The sequence below is a fragment of the Elephas maximus genome, chromosome 3 (genome assembly GCF_024166365.1).
Source record: "Elephas maximus indicus isolate mEleMax1 chromosome 3, mEleMax1 primary haplotype, whole genome shotgun sequence".
Lineage (NCBI taxonomy): Eukaryota > Metazoa > Chordata > Mammalia > Proboscidea > Elephantidae > Elephas > Elephas maximus.
In genome coordinates, this window is record NC_064821.1 from 181,091,542 (window position 1) to 181,107,245 (window position 15,704).

The 15,704-nt window shown below is 38.3% G+C and overlaps 1 protein-coding gene across 1 annotated transcript in view; it reads right to left on the bottom strand.

Moving 5' to 3' along the window:
- Positions 1-13,564: 13,564 nt before the first annotated feature.
- The window catches only part of SLC30A7 (solute carrier family 30 member 7), a 615,874-nt gene continuing 613,734 nt past the window's right edge, over positions 13,565-15,704 (bottom strand). Inside the window, exon 12 of the transcript XR_007516772.1 lies at positions 13,565-13,576. The gene's annotated coding sequence lies outside the window, so the exon portion shown is untranslated. The remainder of the gene's footprint in view (positions 13,577-15,704) is intronic.

Genomic DNA, 15,704 nt, shown 5'->3' on the forward strand with positions numbered 1-15,704 from the left:
TATTTGCATGAGCCTAAATTTCCACCGGGCTCAGCAACTGAAATTTGTGTGTTATGCATATTATCTCTAATTTAAGTCCTCATGAGAGTAATTAAAATAAATGCATATTTGGCTAAAACAACATTTCATATGAAATCTACACCTTAAAGTGGTCATAGAATAGTAGTTGTAGGATTTCCTAAAGATCGAAGTCAAAGAGTGCCCCATAGATAGCAACCAAACACATCTTCACCTTGTTTTCTCTGTGAGCCTTTCCCAGCCACTCAGGATGCCACTTCTCCTCTATATCAGACTGTCCTTTCTAGAATTTACCATCTTAGCCGCATGGTGTTTAGAGGTGGAATGGTGACCTATTTTGGGATTGCACTTTAAGTCTAAACCTAATAATTGACCACAAACATCAAGATGGATACACCTTAGAGAACCTTCACTTCTCTCTTCAATCTCACCTTTTACCGAGAAGATTCCTTGTGGTACTTACACTGTAGTGATAAACCAAAACCAAAGCCATTGCCATCGAGTTGATTCCAACTTATAGCGACCCCATACAGAAAATAGCAAATACAGATTTTAAGATGAGAATAATAGGTGATAATAAGTGCTGGGTCAAAAATTTAAAGAGAGTGATCTAATAGAATGTGACCAGAAGGTTACTTCAGGTTGAAAGGGGGCCTTTTTGGAGTGATGGAATTGAAAATTTTTGTTAAGATTTGAATGATAAGTTGAAGCCCGCCATGTGAAGATCAATGAGAGGAACATTCTAGGGAGAGGGAACAACTACTGCAAAGGTCACAAGGTGAGAGTAAATACTTGGCAAAATGTCAGGCTCGTTATAAATGTTCAATAAATACCTATTGACTTTTGTTGCAAGAGGTAGGCATATAAAGAGGGCCCATAGAGCAGCCCCTAACCCAGCCTCTGTTCTTTAGGCTGTGAGAGATGGGGGTGTGGGGAAGCAAAGGGCAGATGACGTGGATGGCTTCTGTTGTAGCTACTGTTGGCTGACAGGTCTTCAGTGCTGCTTCCCAAGGAACTGAAGCATGACACATTGATTTTTGGAATTTCTATTGTGAGACAGGGATGACTGGTCTTATTGACAAGAGTGATTCAGTAACTTGCACAGTAAGACTGTGGACTGGTTTGCCCAAATTATAGCTGACTCTAAGACATTGCTTTGAACCAGACACAGGAAAGTTAATACTATTTTCTTGATTTAAGGTTGTACTTTCAAAGTTAAACTAAGTGTGTAAACAAATTTATAATATCTAGGGGATATAGGGAACATAAAATATAATTTTTAAGTCGAGAATTATCTCATGTCTTCTTCCCAGCCCTTGGGTACTCTTTCAGATGGCAGTTATCCTCGGTTATTTTTCTCCTCCTCTAACTCTGGAGTAACAATAAAGTTTTACACTTTGAATGATGAATAAGACATGCTCTTCCCCAGGCAGAAAGCAGGATCAAAGCAAAGTATGTTACTGAAAGCTACAGCCATTTTAAAAAGAAAATGTTTTTTCACAGGATGAGCTAAAATATTTAATGTTTGAGGAAAATATGGTCTAGAAAACACTTCAAAGTAACTGTTCAACTAGTTCTACAGAATGAGAGTTTTAAACAATCAGGTTTTTAGTTTGTTAGGTTTTTTTTAAGTGTACGTGTGGGTGGATTTTTTAAGTGTATGTGTGGTGGACGATGGAATTTGAAAATTTTCTAAACAACCCCACTTAAATAAAAGGGGCTGTATACCTTTCTTTTCACAAGGTAACTTTTGATAACAAATCTTAAAGATGCTTCAGTTACTCCACATCACTATCATTAACGAACTCATAATCAAAACTTACGTGTTAACCAAATCAGTTTATTCTATGTCTATTCCTTTGGGAAAGCCACTTAACATATCTGAGCCTCAGCTTCCTAAACTATAAGATAGTGATGATAACTGTTGGTGTTGCTCTTAGCTGCCATCGAGTTGGCCCCAACTCATGACAATTCCATACACAATGGAATGAAATGCTGCCCAGTCCTGCATCATCACTACGATCAGTTGAGAACCAGACTGATAGGTCATAGATGATGATAAGTGCACTGTAGAAAAAATCACAGATCCATAGGATTTTCATTGGCTGATTTTCAGAAGTAGAATGACAGGCCTTTCTTCCTAGTTCCATTAGTCTAGAAGCTTTGCAGAAACCCGTTTGGCATCATAGCAACATGTAAGCCTCCACTGAAAGATGGGTGGTGGTTGCACATGAGGTGCATTGGCTGGGAATCAAATCCAGGTCCCCCACGTGGAAGAAGAGAATTCTATCACCGAACCACCACCACCTCCGTGGTGATAATATCTCCTCCATATTTAGATAATGCCAACAGTATCTACTACACTTCCTACATATGGAAGGCAATGCATAAGGATATGGTTATTACTCATGTGATGTCTTCTAATGCAGAGAATAAGATTTTACATCTTGAAAGTAGGCAGGAGTGAGCATGTCTGGGTGAAATACACAGACTACAGTCTACTGACACCACCAGTCAGTTGGTTCTCTGGGCATGGGCTTAAGAAGTGTTTCCCCATTCTAGCTGATCTTCAGAGTCACCTGAGGAACACTTGGAAAGTACAAATTCATGAGGGGATCAGCCAGGTTTGAGAACACTAAACTTGAGAGTATCTTATAATGGTTAATATTCTAGAACATTTTCCATGTATTACCACTTGCAAAGCTCATGATAACCCTCCTTATATTAAAAGAAGAATGGGATTTGGAGTTAACAGGACTGGGCTTTTAGTTCCCATTTCATCACTTTTAAGCTGCACAAATCACTTAACTTCTGTGGTCCTCCATTTTCTCACCTATAAAATGGAAAGAAAATGTATTTATATCTGCTCTATATTCTTACTCCACCACTCGTCTATCTGAATAAGGAAGCCTGAAGAAGAGTGAGACAATTGAATTATGGTGACAGTGAAGAATATTGAATATACTGTAGATGCCAGAAGAAGGAACAAATCTGTCTTGGAAGAAGTACAGCCAGAATGCTCCTTAGAAGTGAGGATGGTGAGACTTCATCTCACATACTTTGGACATGTTATCAGCAGGGAGCAGTCCCTGGAGAAGGACATCCTGCTTGGTAAATAGAGGGTCAGTGAAAAAGAGGAAGACCCTCAATGAAATAGATGGACACGCCAGCTGCAACAATGGGTTCAAACACAGCGACGATTGTGAGGACAGTGCAGAATTGGGCAGTGTTTCTTTCTGTTGCACGTAGAGTTGCTATGAATCAGAATTGACTCAACAGCACCTAATGACAACAACAACATATGCTTACTAGATCTTTTATAAACTCCAAAGTTCCTGTAGATATAAGGTATAAGTATTAAAAATGGGACATGGTGTATTATTGTCAGGTGGGACTGTAAGTGCCAAGTGTTTTCATTAAATAGTAAAACTAAGGAAAAATACGGGCATCTAAAGAAAGACGTATAAGCGCGCGTGTGTGTGTTTTGTGTTCATAGTATTACTAAAGACAAGTTGAGCCAAACAAGACTTTATGTAGCACCACTTCCTACGGCACTTGTTCCTTTCTTTTCTTTTTAAGATTTCTAATTTGTTGAGTTAACTGCAGTTGGCTGTTAAAAGAAAATATAATCAGTTTTAAATCTGAACTCTGAAAGAATAGAATTCAGACTGTTAGGCAAAAAAAAAAAAAAATCTATTAAAGTATTTAGGAAAACTGTTGTCTTTCTTTAACTTTATATGTTTCATTGTGAACTCTTCTAATGCCGCTTATAATCAAAAACTACTATGGGGTTCTCACCCCTCCTTTATAATTTTTTACTGGTTTTACTTTAATAGTTTCCACTCTTCTAAATCACCATCTAAATTAGATCTTATAGTAGAAGGGAGCATTTATAAAAGCAAAGAACAGAATCAAAAAGTCATATAGATGTTAATGCATATGCTAGAGAAACAAAATAGATTTTTCCCCCCTCTGGATGCAGAATGAACTTTCATTTAGGAGCCTAGATTATGGGTAATGAGTCAATTGTAATGGTTATGTGATATAAGCATGTAAGTATAATGCCAGCTTTCAGAAGGACATACCTTATTACACTTCATCTAAAGAGAAGAAAGTGACCACTTAAGACTCAAGAATAAAATGTTCTTCCACAATTTTCTTAACTCTGGACATTGAAAATTAGAGAACAGATGGAAAGAGCAAGGATATAAAAAGGACACACTCTCTGAGACTAAAAGTAACCCACACGAAATAAGTAAGATCCATTGGCACCTAGAAAACATCCCAGAAGCAATTAGGAAACACTCCATTGAAAAGGTACTCACTGTAAAATTAGATGTTTACATTATAAAGATGTTTGAGAGGTGTTGCAGTGAGGTAGAAAACTGAAATAGAAATTGAGTTTCAGGCCAGTGCAAGGACTAGAGAAAGGAGAGTTGGAAGAGAATATTTTAGTCATACGTCCAAGCCATGTCAAATGGAAGAGATCATCTGGTTTTTAAAAAATAATCCAAATTAGGTAAACAACAACAACAACGAAAATAAATTTCTGGGAAAGAGAAAGGAAATTTGTTAAGCTAAATACATGGATCAAAGTTATTGCTAAAGAACATCCATTCTCTTTGCTCTAAGGCTGAATTCCTCAAGCTATAACTTCTTATTCCTTTATTGAATCTTGGAAAAGAATGAGCCCACCAACATTTTCGAGTTCTCAGGTTTCTCAGAAGGCTATTTGTCCTACTAAAAGTATATGCTGCCTTCCCGTGGGCGATTGTGTGACAGTGAAGAATGAGAAAAACACTCTTTGGCAAAAATTCATTAAGGCTTATGTATGAGGCAGTGCATCCAGAAAGTGTGATTGGGTCAAACTTTTTGTCTCTTTTGCCTTTTATACAGCTAGGTAAGCCTTGTAAGCATATTTATGGTTTCCTGTGTGATAGTTAGGGAGCACTGGTAGGTTTGTTTTGTGTGTGTGTGTGTGTGTGTCATATTTTGAAAAGCAGAGGTGCCCAGTGTAACCAAATAGAAGGTGCCCACAATAAACTGTGCCTTCCATGATCCTCGGGACATTGTCATCCCAAAAACCATGCCATCAAAGCACTATCAGCAACACGAGGGAACATGGCATCCCAGATGATATTTATCAAAATCTACATTACCAACCAAAAATTTAAACAGTCCATTAAACTGCATGCATTCCACTGAAACACTTTCCATCAACAAAAAATTCACAGCACAGAGGCGGAGCCAAGACAGCAGAATAGTCAGACACTTCCTGCGATCCCTCTTACAATAAAGACTCAAAAAAAAAAAGTAAAATGATTATATTTATGACAAGCTAGGAGCCCTGAGAGGGAAACCATGGTGGCGTAGTGGTTACGTGCTACAGCTGCTAACCTAAAGGTTGGCAGTTTGAATCCACCAGGCACTCTCTCAAAACTCAATGGGGCAAGTCTACTCTGTCTTATAGGGTCGTTATGAGTCGGGATCGACTAGATGGCAATGGGTTTAGGAGCCCTGGACATCAAAGGGAAAGTTAGAAAACGGACTGAGCAACAGGTGGAGGGAGAGACGGTTCAGAAGCAGAGAAGTTACCAGACCTGAATCACCAGGACCCATCACTCACCATTTCTGGGAGCGGCTGCGGCACATTGGTGGTAACGTTTGGCCACAGATTCCTCAGGGAGAAGTAGCCAGCCACACAGCCTAGGCGCACCTCCAGAACCAGAGAAGAATGGTGCTGTCTAAGTACTTGCGTATATTTTACTGCATCCCCAGCCCCCAAGCTGGCTTCAGTGGCTGTTGACTTCCCTGGGCCTGAGGTAGGCCCTATTGAGCACCTGGAGCAATCCTTCCGGCCTTCAAGTATGAATAAATCCACAACTGGGGAGAAAGATAATTTGCCAGCTCTGCTAACCAGGGCAGCTCAGGACAAAAGCGGCTCCTATCCATGCATAAACTGTCTGTGGACTTGAATAACTTACCCCCCTGCATGGACCTGTGTGGGCCTATTTCAGGAGAATTGATCCTTGTTGGCAGATTGCAACAGTTTCAGTTGTGTGGTGAAGAGGTGGTTGTGTAATATTTGACACTGCTTTTCCCATTAAATAGGGTCTTCACCTACCCACTTAAGGGGCCTAAGGGCTGGTGGCTCCACTCAGCTCATCCAGCTGCATGTGACAGGGGTCCAAGGATAACTGGCACCTCCCAGTCCTTACAAACAAAAGTATTGGGTGCCCATGGTCCATCTGCAGAACCCATCCACCTGTATGCTGTAGGGAACAGGGACACACTTTCCTCACAGACATTCAGGGACAGTTATCTGCCCCCTGCCTTGTTCAGAGTGTGACCCCCTGCTGTAATCAGATACCGGTACCTACACCAAAGAGCCCTGCCTCTCTAAGACTGTAGGACAGAGCCTGTACCACACACTTGATGATCAGCTACCTGGACACCTGAGCTGAATTCATACAAGAAAAGTGAATAGACTCCTAGACTGATATACCTGATAACAGCTCTAGCCATCTGGTGACAGGACGTCAAAAATTCAAAGGCAAAAATAATCAAGCTAGCTCACTCATGCAACCCATTTGGGCATATCAAAACAAAGCAAGAAGCTAGGATACAGTAAGCAAACATAAAATAAACTAATACAATAACTTATAGATGGCTCGGAGACAACAGTCAATATCAAGTCACATAAAGAAACAGACCAAGCTCTCCAAACAAAGAATCAACAGATCCTCTGGATGAAGGTACCTTCCTGGAATTACCAGATGAAGAATTCAAAAGATTAATATACAGAACTCCTCAAGGCTTTAGGAACAAAATTAGGAAGGAGATCAGGCAATAAGCAGAGCAAGCCAAGGAACACACAGATAAAGTAGTTCAAGAAATTAAAAAGGTTATTCAAGAACATAATGAAAAATTGCAAGCTGCAAGAATCCATAGAGAGACAGCAATCAGAAATTCAGAAGATTAACAATAAAATTCCAGAATTAGACAACTCATTAGAAAGTCAGAGGAGCAGAATTGAGCAAGTGGAAGGCAGAATTGGTAAGCTTGAAGATAAAGTACTTAGCACCAATATATTTGAAGAGAAATCAGATAAAACAATTTTAAAAAGTGAAGGAACTTAAGAATCATGTGGGACTCTATCAAGAGAAATAACCTATGAGTGATTGGAGTGCCAGAACAGGAGGGACAACAGAAAAAATAGAGAATTGTTGAAGATTTGTTGGCAGAAAATTTTCCTGATATTGGGAAAGACGAGAAGACCTCTATCGAAGATACTGACTGAACTCCACATAAGACAGATTCTAAAAGAAAAACTTGCCAAAACCAATGACAAAGAGAGAAATTTAAGAGCAGCTAGGGATAAACGAAAAGTCACCAACGAAGGAGAGTCAAAAGGAATAAGCTCAGAACACTTGGCAGAAACCATGCAGGCAAGAAGGCAATGAGATGACTTACATAAAGCTTTGAAGGAAAATAATTGCCAGCCAAAAATCATATATCCAGCAAAATTGTCTCTCAAATAAGAAAGTAAAATTAGGATATTTCCAGATAAACAGGAGTTTAGGGAATTCATAAAAACCAAACCAAAACTACAAGAAATACTAAACGGAGTTCTTTGGTTAGGAGATCAATAATATCAGGTATCAACCCAAGACTAGAACACAGGGCAGAGCAATCAGATGTCAACCCAGAGAGAGAAAACACAAAAATAAATCAAGTTAAAAAAATGCTCACAACAGGGAGACAGTGATGTTAACATGTAAAAGAAGACAACATTAAACAATAGAAAAAAAAACAATAGAGTGACTAAGAAATGTAGTCATAGATCTTTCATATGGAGAGGAAGATAAGGCAATATAAAGAAATAAAAGTTAGGTTTAAACTTAGAAAAATTGGAGCAAATATTAAGGTAACCACAAAAGAGACTAACAGTCCTACGCATCAAAAAAAAATACAAGAAAAAAATAGAGACTCAGCAGAAACAAAATCAACAACTATGAATAAGAGGAAAAGACAATATATAAACTACTCAGCACAAAAAATTAAGTGGGAAAAACAAACTAAACAACACAAAAAAAAGATGTCAAAATGAAAGCACTAAACTCATACCTATCTATAATTACACTGAATGTAAATGGACTAAATACACAAATAAAGAGTCAGAGAGTGGCAGAATGGATTAAAAAAAAAAAGATCCATTTATATGCTGCCTACAAGAGACACACCTTAGAGACACAAACAAACTAAAACTCAAAGGATGGAAAAAAATATACCAAGCAAACAAAAATCAAAAAAGAGTAGGAGTGGCAAAATTAATTTCTGACAAAACAGACTTTAAATTCAAATCCATCACAAAGGACTAGGAAGGACACTATATAATGATTAAAGGGACAGTATACCAGGAAGATATACCATATTAAATATTTATGCACCCAATGACAGGGCTGCAAGATACAAAAAAAAAAAAACCCTATTGGCCATGAAAGGTGAGATAGCACCACAATTATAGTATGAGACTTCAACACACCATTTTCGGTGAAGAACAGGACATCCAGAAAGAAGCTCAATAAAGACACAGAAGATCTAAATGCCACAATCAACCAACCTGACCTCATAGACATACACAGAACACTCCATCCAAAAGCAGTCAAGTATACTTTCTTTCCTAGTGTACATGGAATATTCTCTAGAACAGATCACATATTAGGTCATAAAGCAAGCCTTAGCAGAACCCAAAACATGGAAATATTACAAAGCATCTTCTCTGACCATAAGGCCATAAAAGTAGAAATCAATAACAGGAAAAGCAGGGAAAAGAAATCAAACACTTGGAAACTGAACAATACCCTGCTCAAAAAAGACTGGATTATAGAAGACATTAAGGATAGAGTAAAGAAATTCATAGAATCCAATGCGAACGAAAACACTTCCTATCAGAACCTTTGGGACACAGCAAAAAGCAGTGTTCAGAGGTCAATTTGTATCAATAAACACACATATACAAAAAGGAGAAAGGGCCAAAATCAAAGAATTATCCCTACAACTTGAACGAATAGAAAGAGAGCAACAAAAGAAACCCTCAGGAACCAGAAGAAAGCAAATAATAAAATTTAGAGCAGAATTAAATGAAATAGAAAACAGAAAAACAATTGAAAGAATTAACAAGACCAAAAGCTGGTTCTTTGAAAAAATTAACAAAATTGATAAACCTTTGGCCAAACCGACAAAAGAAAAACAGGAGAGGAAGCAAATAACCTGAATAAGAAATAAGATCGGCGATATTACAGCAGAACCAACTGAAATTAAAAGAATCATATCAGATTACCATGAAAAACTATACTCAAACAAATTTGAAATCCTACAAGAAATGGATGAATTCCTAGAAACACACTACCTACCTAAACTAACACAAACAGAGGTAGAACAACTAAATAGACCCATAACAAAAGAAGAGATTGAAAAGGTAATCAAAAAACTCCCAACAACAAAAAAAGCCCTGGTCCGGAAGGCTTCACTGCAGAGTCCTACCAAACTTTCAGAGAAGAGTTAACACCACTACTACTAAAGGTATTTCAGAGCACAGAAAAGGACGGAATACTACCAAACTCATTCTATGAAGCCACCATATCTCTGATACCAAAACCAGGTAAAGACAACACAAGAAAAGAAAATTATAGACCTATATCCTTCATTAATGTAGATGCAAAAATCCTCAACCAAATTCTAGCCAATAGAATTCAACAACGTATCAAAAAAATAACTCACCCTGACCAAGTGGGATTCATACCAGGTATGCAGGGATGGTTTAACTTTAGAAAAATTAATGTAATCCACCACATAAATAAAACAAGACAAGAACCACATGATTTTATCAATTGATGCAGAAAAGGCATTTGACAAAGTCCAACACCCATTCATGATAAAAACTCTCAGCAGAATAGGAATAGAAGGAAAATTCCTCAACATAATAAAAAGCATTTTTACAAAGCCAACAGTCAACCTTATCCTAAATGGAGAGAGTCTGAAAGCATTCCACTTGAGATCAGGAACTAGACAAGGATGCCCTTTATCACCACTCTTGTTCAGTATTATGCTGGAGGTCCTAGCCAGGGCAATTAGGCTAGATAAAGAAATAAAGGGCATCCAGATTGGTAAGGAAGAAGGAAAAATATCTCTATTTGCAGATGACATGATCTTATCCACAGAAAACCCTAAAGAATTCTCAAGAAAACTGCTGAAACTAATAGAAGAGTTCAGCAGATTATCAGGATACAAGATAAACATGCAAAAATCAGTTGGATTCCTCTACACCAAGAAAAAGAACATAGAGGAGGAAATGACCAAACCAATACCATTTACAGTAGCCCCCAAGAAGATAAAATACTTAGGAATAAATCTTACCAGAGATGTAAAAGACCTATACAAAGAAAACTACAAGACAATACTGCAAGTAATCAAAACATAACTACACAAGCAGAAAAATATACCTTGCTCAAGGTTAGGAAGACTTAACATTGTAAAAATGTCTATTCTACCAAAAGCTGTCCATAGATACAATGCAATTCCAATCCAAATTCCAATGACATTTTTCAATGAGATGGAGAAATAAATCACCAACTTCATACGGAAGGAAAAGAGGCCCGAATAAGTAAAGCATTACTGAAAAAGAAGACCAAAGTGGGAGGCCTCACTCTACCTGATTTTAGAACCTATTATACCGCCACAGTAGTCAAAACAGCCTGGTACTGGTACAACAGATACATAGACCAATGGAACAGAACTGAGAATCCAGACATAAATCCACCCACATATGAGCAGCTGATATTTGACAAAGAACCAAATTCAGTTAAATGGGAAAAACACAGCTTTTTTAACAAATGGTGCTGACATAACTGGATATCCACCCGCAAAAAAAAAAAAAAAAAATGAAACAAGACCTGTACCTCACACCATGCATAAAAACTAACTCAAAATGGATCAAAGACCTAAATATAAAATCTAAAATGATAAAGATCATGGAAGAAAAAAGAGGGACAACGTTAGGAGCCCTAATACATGCCATAAACAGTATACAAAACATTACCAACAATGCTGAAGAGAAACTAGATAACTGGGAGCTCCCTAAAATCAAAGGCCTATGCTCATACAAAGACTTCACCAAAAGAGTAAAAAGATTACCTACAGACTGGGGAAAAGTTTTTAGCTCTGACATTTCCATTCAGCACCTGATCTCTAAAATCTACACGATACTGTAAAAACTCAACCAGAAAAAGGCAAATGACCCAATTAAAAAACGGGCAAAGAATATATACAGGCACTTCACTAAAGAAAACATTCAGGTAGCTAACAGATACATGAGGAAATGCTCACAGTCATTAGCCATTAGAGAAATGCAAATCAAAACTACAATGAGATTCCATCTCACTCCAACAAGGCAGGCATTAATCCAAAAAACACAAAATAATAAATGTTGGAGAGGCTGTGGAGAGTCTGGAATGCTTATACACTGCTGGTGGGAATGTCAAATGGTACAACCACTTTGCAAATCGATATGGCGCTTCCTCAAAAAACTAGAAATAGAACTACCATACGATCCAGCAATCCCACTCCTTGGAATATATCCTAGAGAAATAAAAGCCTTTACATGAACAGAATATATGCACACCCATGTTCACTGCAGCACTGTTTACAACAGCAAAAAGATGAAAGCAACCGAAGGGCCCATCAACAGATGAATGGATAAATAAATTATGGTATATTCACACAATGGAATACTACGCATCGATAAAGAACAGTGATGAATCCTTGAAACGTTTCATAACATGGAGGAATCTGGAAGGCATTATGCTGAGTGAAATTAGTCAGTTGCAAAAGGACAAATATTGCGTAAGACCACTATTATAATAACTGGAGAAATAGTTTAAACAGAGAGGAAAATATTCTTTGATGGTTACGAGAGGGGAGAGTGAAGCGGGGAGAGGGGTTTTCACTAATTAGATAGTAGATAAGAATTATTTTAGCTGAAGGGAAAGACAACACAATACAGGGGAGGTCAGCACAACTGGACTAAAGGCAAAGAAGTTTCCTGAATAAACTGAACACTTCGAAGGCCAGTGTAGCAGGAGCGGGGTTTTGGGGATCATGGTTTCAGGGGACGTCTAGGTCAATTGGCATAATAAAATCTATTAAGGAAACATTCTGCATCCCGCTTTGGATAGCTGCTTCTGGGGTCTTAAACACTTAGCAAGCAGCCGTCTAAGATGCATCAATTGGTCTCAACCCACCAGGAGCAAAGAAGAATGAAGAACACAAAAGACACAGGTAATCATAAGCCTAAGAGACAGAAAGGACCACATAAACCAGACACTACATCAGACTGAGACCAAAAGAACTAGATGGTGCCTGGCTACAACTGATTGATGATTGCCCTGACAGGGAACACAACAGAGAACGCCTGAGGGAACAGAAGAGCAGTGGGATGCAGACCCCAGATTCTCATAAAAAGACCAGACTTAATGGTCTGAGACTAGAAGGACCCTGGAGGTCATGGTCCCCAGACCTTCTATTAGCCCAAGATAGGAACCATTCCCAAAGCCAACTCTTCAGACAGGGATTGGACTGGACTATGGGATAGAAAATGATACCGGTGAAGAGTGAGCTTCTTGGATCAAGTAGATACATGAGACTGTTGGCATCTCCTGTGTGGAGGGGAGATGAGAGGGTAGAAGGGGTCAGAAGCTGGCTGAATGGACATGAAAACAGAAAGTGGAGGGAAGGAGTATGCTGTCTCACTAGGGGGAGAGCAATTAGGTGTACACAGCAAGGCGTATACAAATTTTTGTATGAGAGGCTGACTCAGTTTGTAAGCTTTCACTTAAAGCACAATAAAAATTAAAAAATATATATATTCACAGCACAAAAAAATTAAGTCTTGAAAGGGTTAAGCCATTTGACCTCCTAAGTGGATCTAGCCCCAGGGAAATTGCCAATATAATAAACCAAAAATACGTCCCATCATAAATCAATATTAACTTTCAGAATTACAAAGAGGCCTCTTGAGAGTTTGGTTGGCATCAATAAGTCTCCCAGAGGCTGATAAAACAGTGGATGAAGGAGAGTACCATAGAAGTAACTATGCCAAAGTACAATGATAGGGAAGCTCCACCTATGTGGACACGCGCGCACGCGCACACACACACACAATCGCACACACAAATACATACAAAGAACACCCTCAAATCTAAGAAGTCTTGGACCTCACAAAATGTACTGTCAAAATTAGAACTGTCAGATTTGGCAAATAAACATACAGGATGTCCAATTAAATTTGAATTTTATTTATACAAAAGATAAAATTTTAGTATAACTATGCCCCACACAATATTTGGGAGGAGTTACTGGGTGGTGCAAACAGTTAAGCGCTCAGCTGCTAACCACAAATTTGGAGGTTTGAGTCCCCCCAGAGGCACCTTGGAAGAAATGCCTGATGACCTACTTTGGGGAAAATCAGCCATTGAAAACCCTACGGAACACATTTCTACTATGGCACATGTGGGGTTGCCATGAATAGGAATCAACTCAACAGGAACTGGTTACTGGTTAATATTTGGGACAAAAATAAAATTAAAAAAAATATATTGTTTGGCCCACATCATACTATAATACACCACATATTACATTTCCCACTAGAATCATGGTGGCCATTTCACCTGACTCTCTACTTACGCCCCAATCTATACACTGGTGGTCAGTCTTTAAGGTGTCTAATTATTACCTGAGAAGTTTGTTTAAAATGACATACTAAAAAAAGAGAGAGAAATATCTGAGGCCCACTTCCAAGATTCTGATTTATTAGGTCTAGGGTGGGTTCTGAAAAATCAGAATTTTTAATAAGCACCCAAGAGATTATGATGCAAATAGTCTGAGAACCACTCTGAAAATACTGCTATATTGAGTGTAACCCTTCACAACACTTCCTGCAGGATTTTAGATAGAGCAGGGTGTGTGTCAGAGTCCTAACAAATCCAGTTCAGTCCATGAAATTCCATGTCCTTCACATCTGTATCTATGTCATATGTAGCTCTCTATACAACTTAGTATTCCACATACAATAGATAAGAGCTCCAGCTGGGAGCTGCATCGGCCTTACTAACCCCGACCTTATTCTGGCCTCTCCTAGAGGGTACCAAAAACCCAAAATCAAACCCACTGCCGTCGAGTCGATTCTGACTCATAGCGTCCCCACAGGACAGAGTAGCACTGGTCCACAGAGTTTCCAAGGAGCGCCTGGGGGATTCGAACTGCCGACCTCTTGGTTAGCAGCCGCAGCACTTAACTGCTACACCACCAGGGTTTCCAGAGGGTACCAGTCTGGACTAAAAGTGCCCAGTGATTCTGCCCCATGAAAGAAAGACTTTAAATTACTCTTGACTTAAAGTCCTACACAAGAGGTAGGAGTTACTGATTAAAAGAACAAATTTGGGTAAGGCATACTTTTTTTTTTTTTTTACAAACAGTGTCAAATCACTGAATTAAGTCGTTATTTCTTTATCCTTATGCTAGCCTTTAGCAAGAGCTTATCTGCCTCATTTTTACAATGTTAATGCGTTAAATTTCAAGCACAATAGGCAAATTCACTAGTGCTAAAAATCTATAGCAAAGGAAATTTTACAAAAGAATTAAAACAACATACCCATTACTTGATTTCAGAAAGCAAATATTACTGTTTAACACACTGGTTTGAAAGCCATTCATCCAAAGTAGTGTTGTTGTTATAGTTGTGTACCGTGGAGTCAATTCCAACTCGTGGTGACCCTATGAGACAGAGTAGAACTGCCCCATAGGGTTTTCTAGGCTGTGATCTTTATGAGAGCAAATCACCAGACCTTTCTCCTGCATGACTGCTGGGTGGGTTCAAACAGCTGAGCAGAGGAAAGTTTAAACATTTTGCTACCAGGGCTCGTTAAAGGAGTGTTAGGAAATGATAAAATGTAAGGGTAAGTGAATATTATCAGCTAATATATGCTGACGATAATACAAAAGATGATCATGCGATGCTAAACTACTGCAATTATCCTGATTATTTCAGTACCCACCACAGGAGTAATCTGCCTGATGTCTTGAATTATCAACTGCTGTGTTGATACTTCCCTTCAGCTGAACCAGAGTTCATCTGAGAAGGCCAGGACAAGAAACTAAGATTAAGTAAGCACATTCTTAATGCAGAGGACTCATTCCCTGTCATCCTTTTTAAAAAACCATTCAGCCTGGTATCCTAGAGACTTGGTTTTTCAACTTTTTTCCTACAGTATGGTTGATTAGAAAAAGTAATATTCTTGAATTCCATGACATTTTAATCAATAGTTCTCTCTCAAGGTATTTTATTCATTTCTGCACACAATGAAAACTTTGTATATCACCAATATTAAAGATGGGATTAATAGCTATGTTTAAGCTATCATATTAAATCAGACCTTTAGAGAATAGAGTGAAAATTTAAGGGACAAGATTTGCTACATTGCGTTTTATATATTACTGATTTATCATTGATCTGTCTCCTACTTTACATTTTAAGAGGTTGTCAGTTATACTACAAGTATTCATATAACACTGAACGCTATGCTAGATTCAGGAGATTTGGCAATAAGTAAGATACATATGTCTGAGTT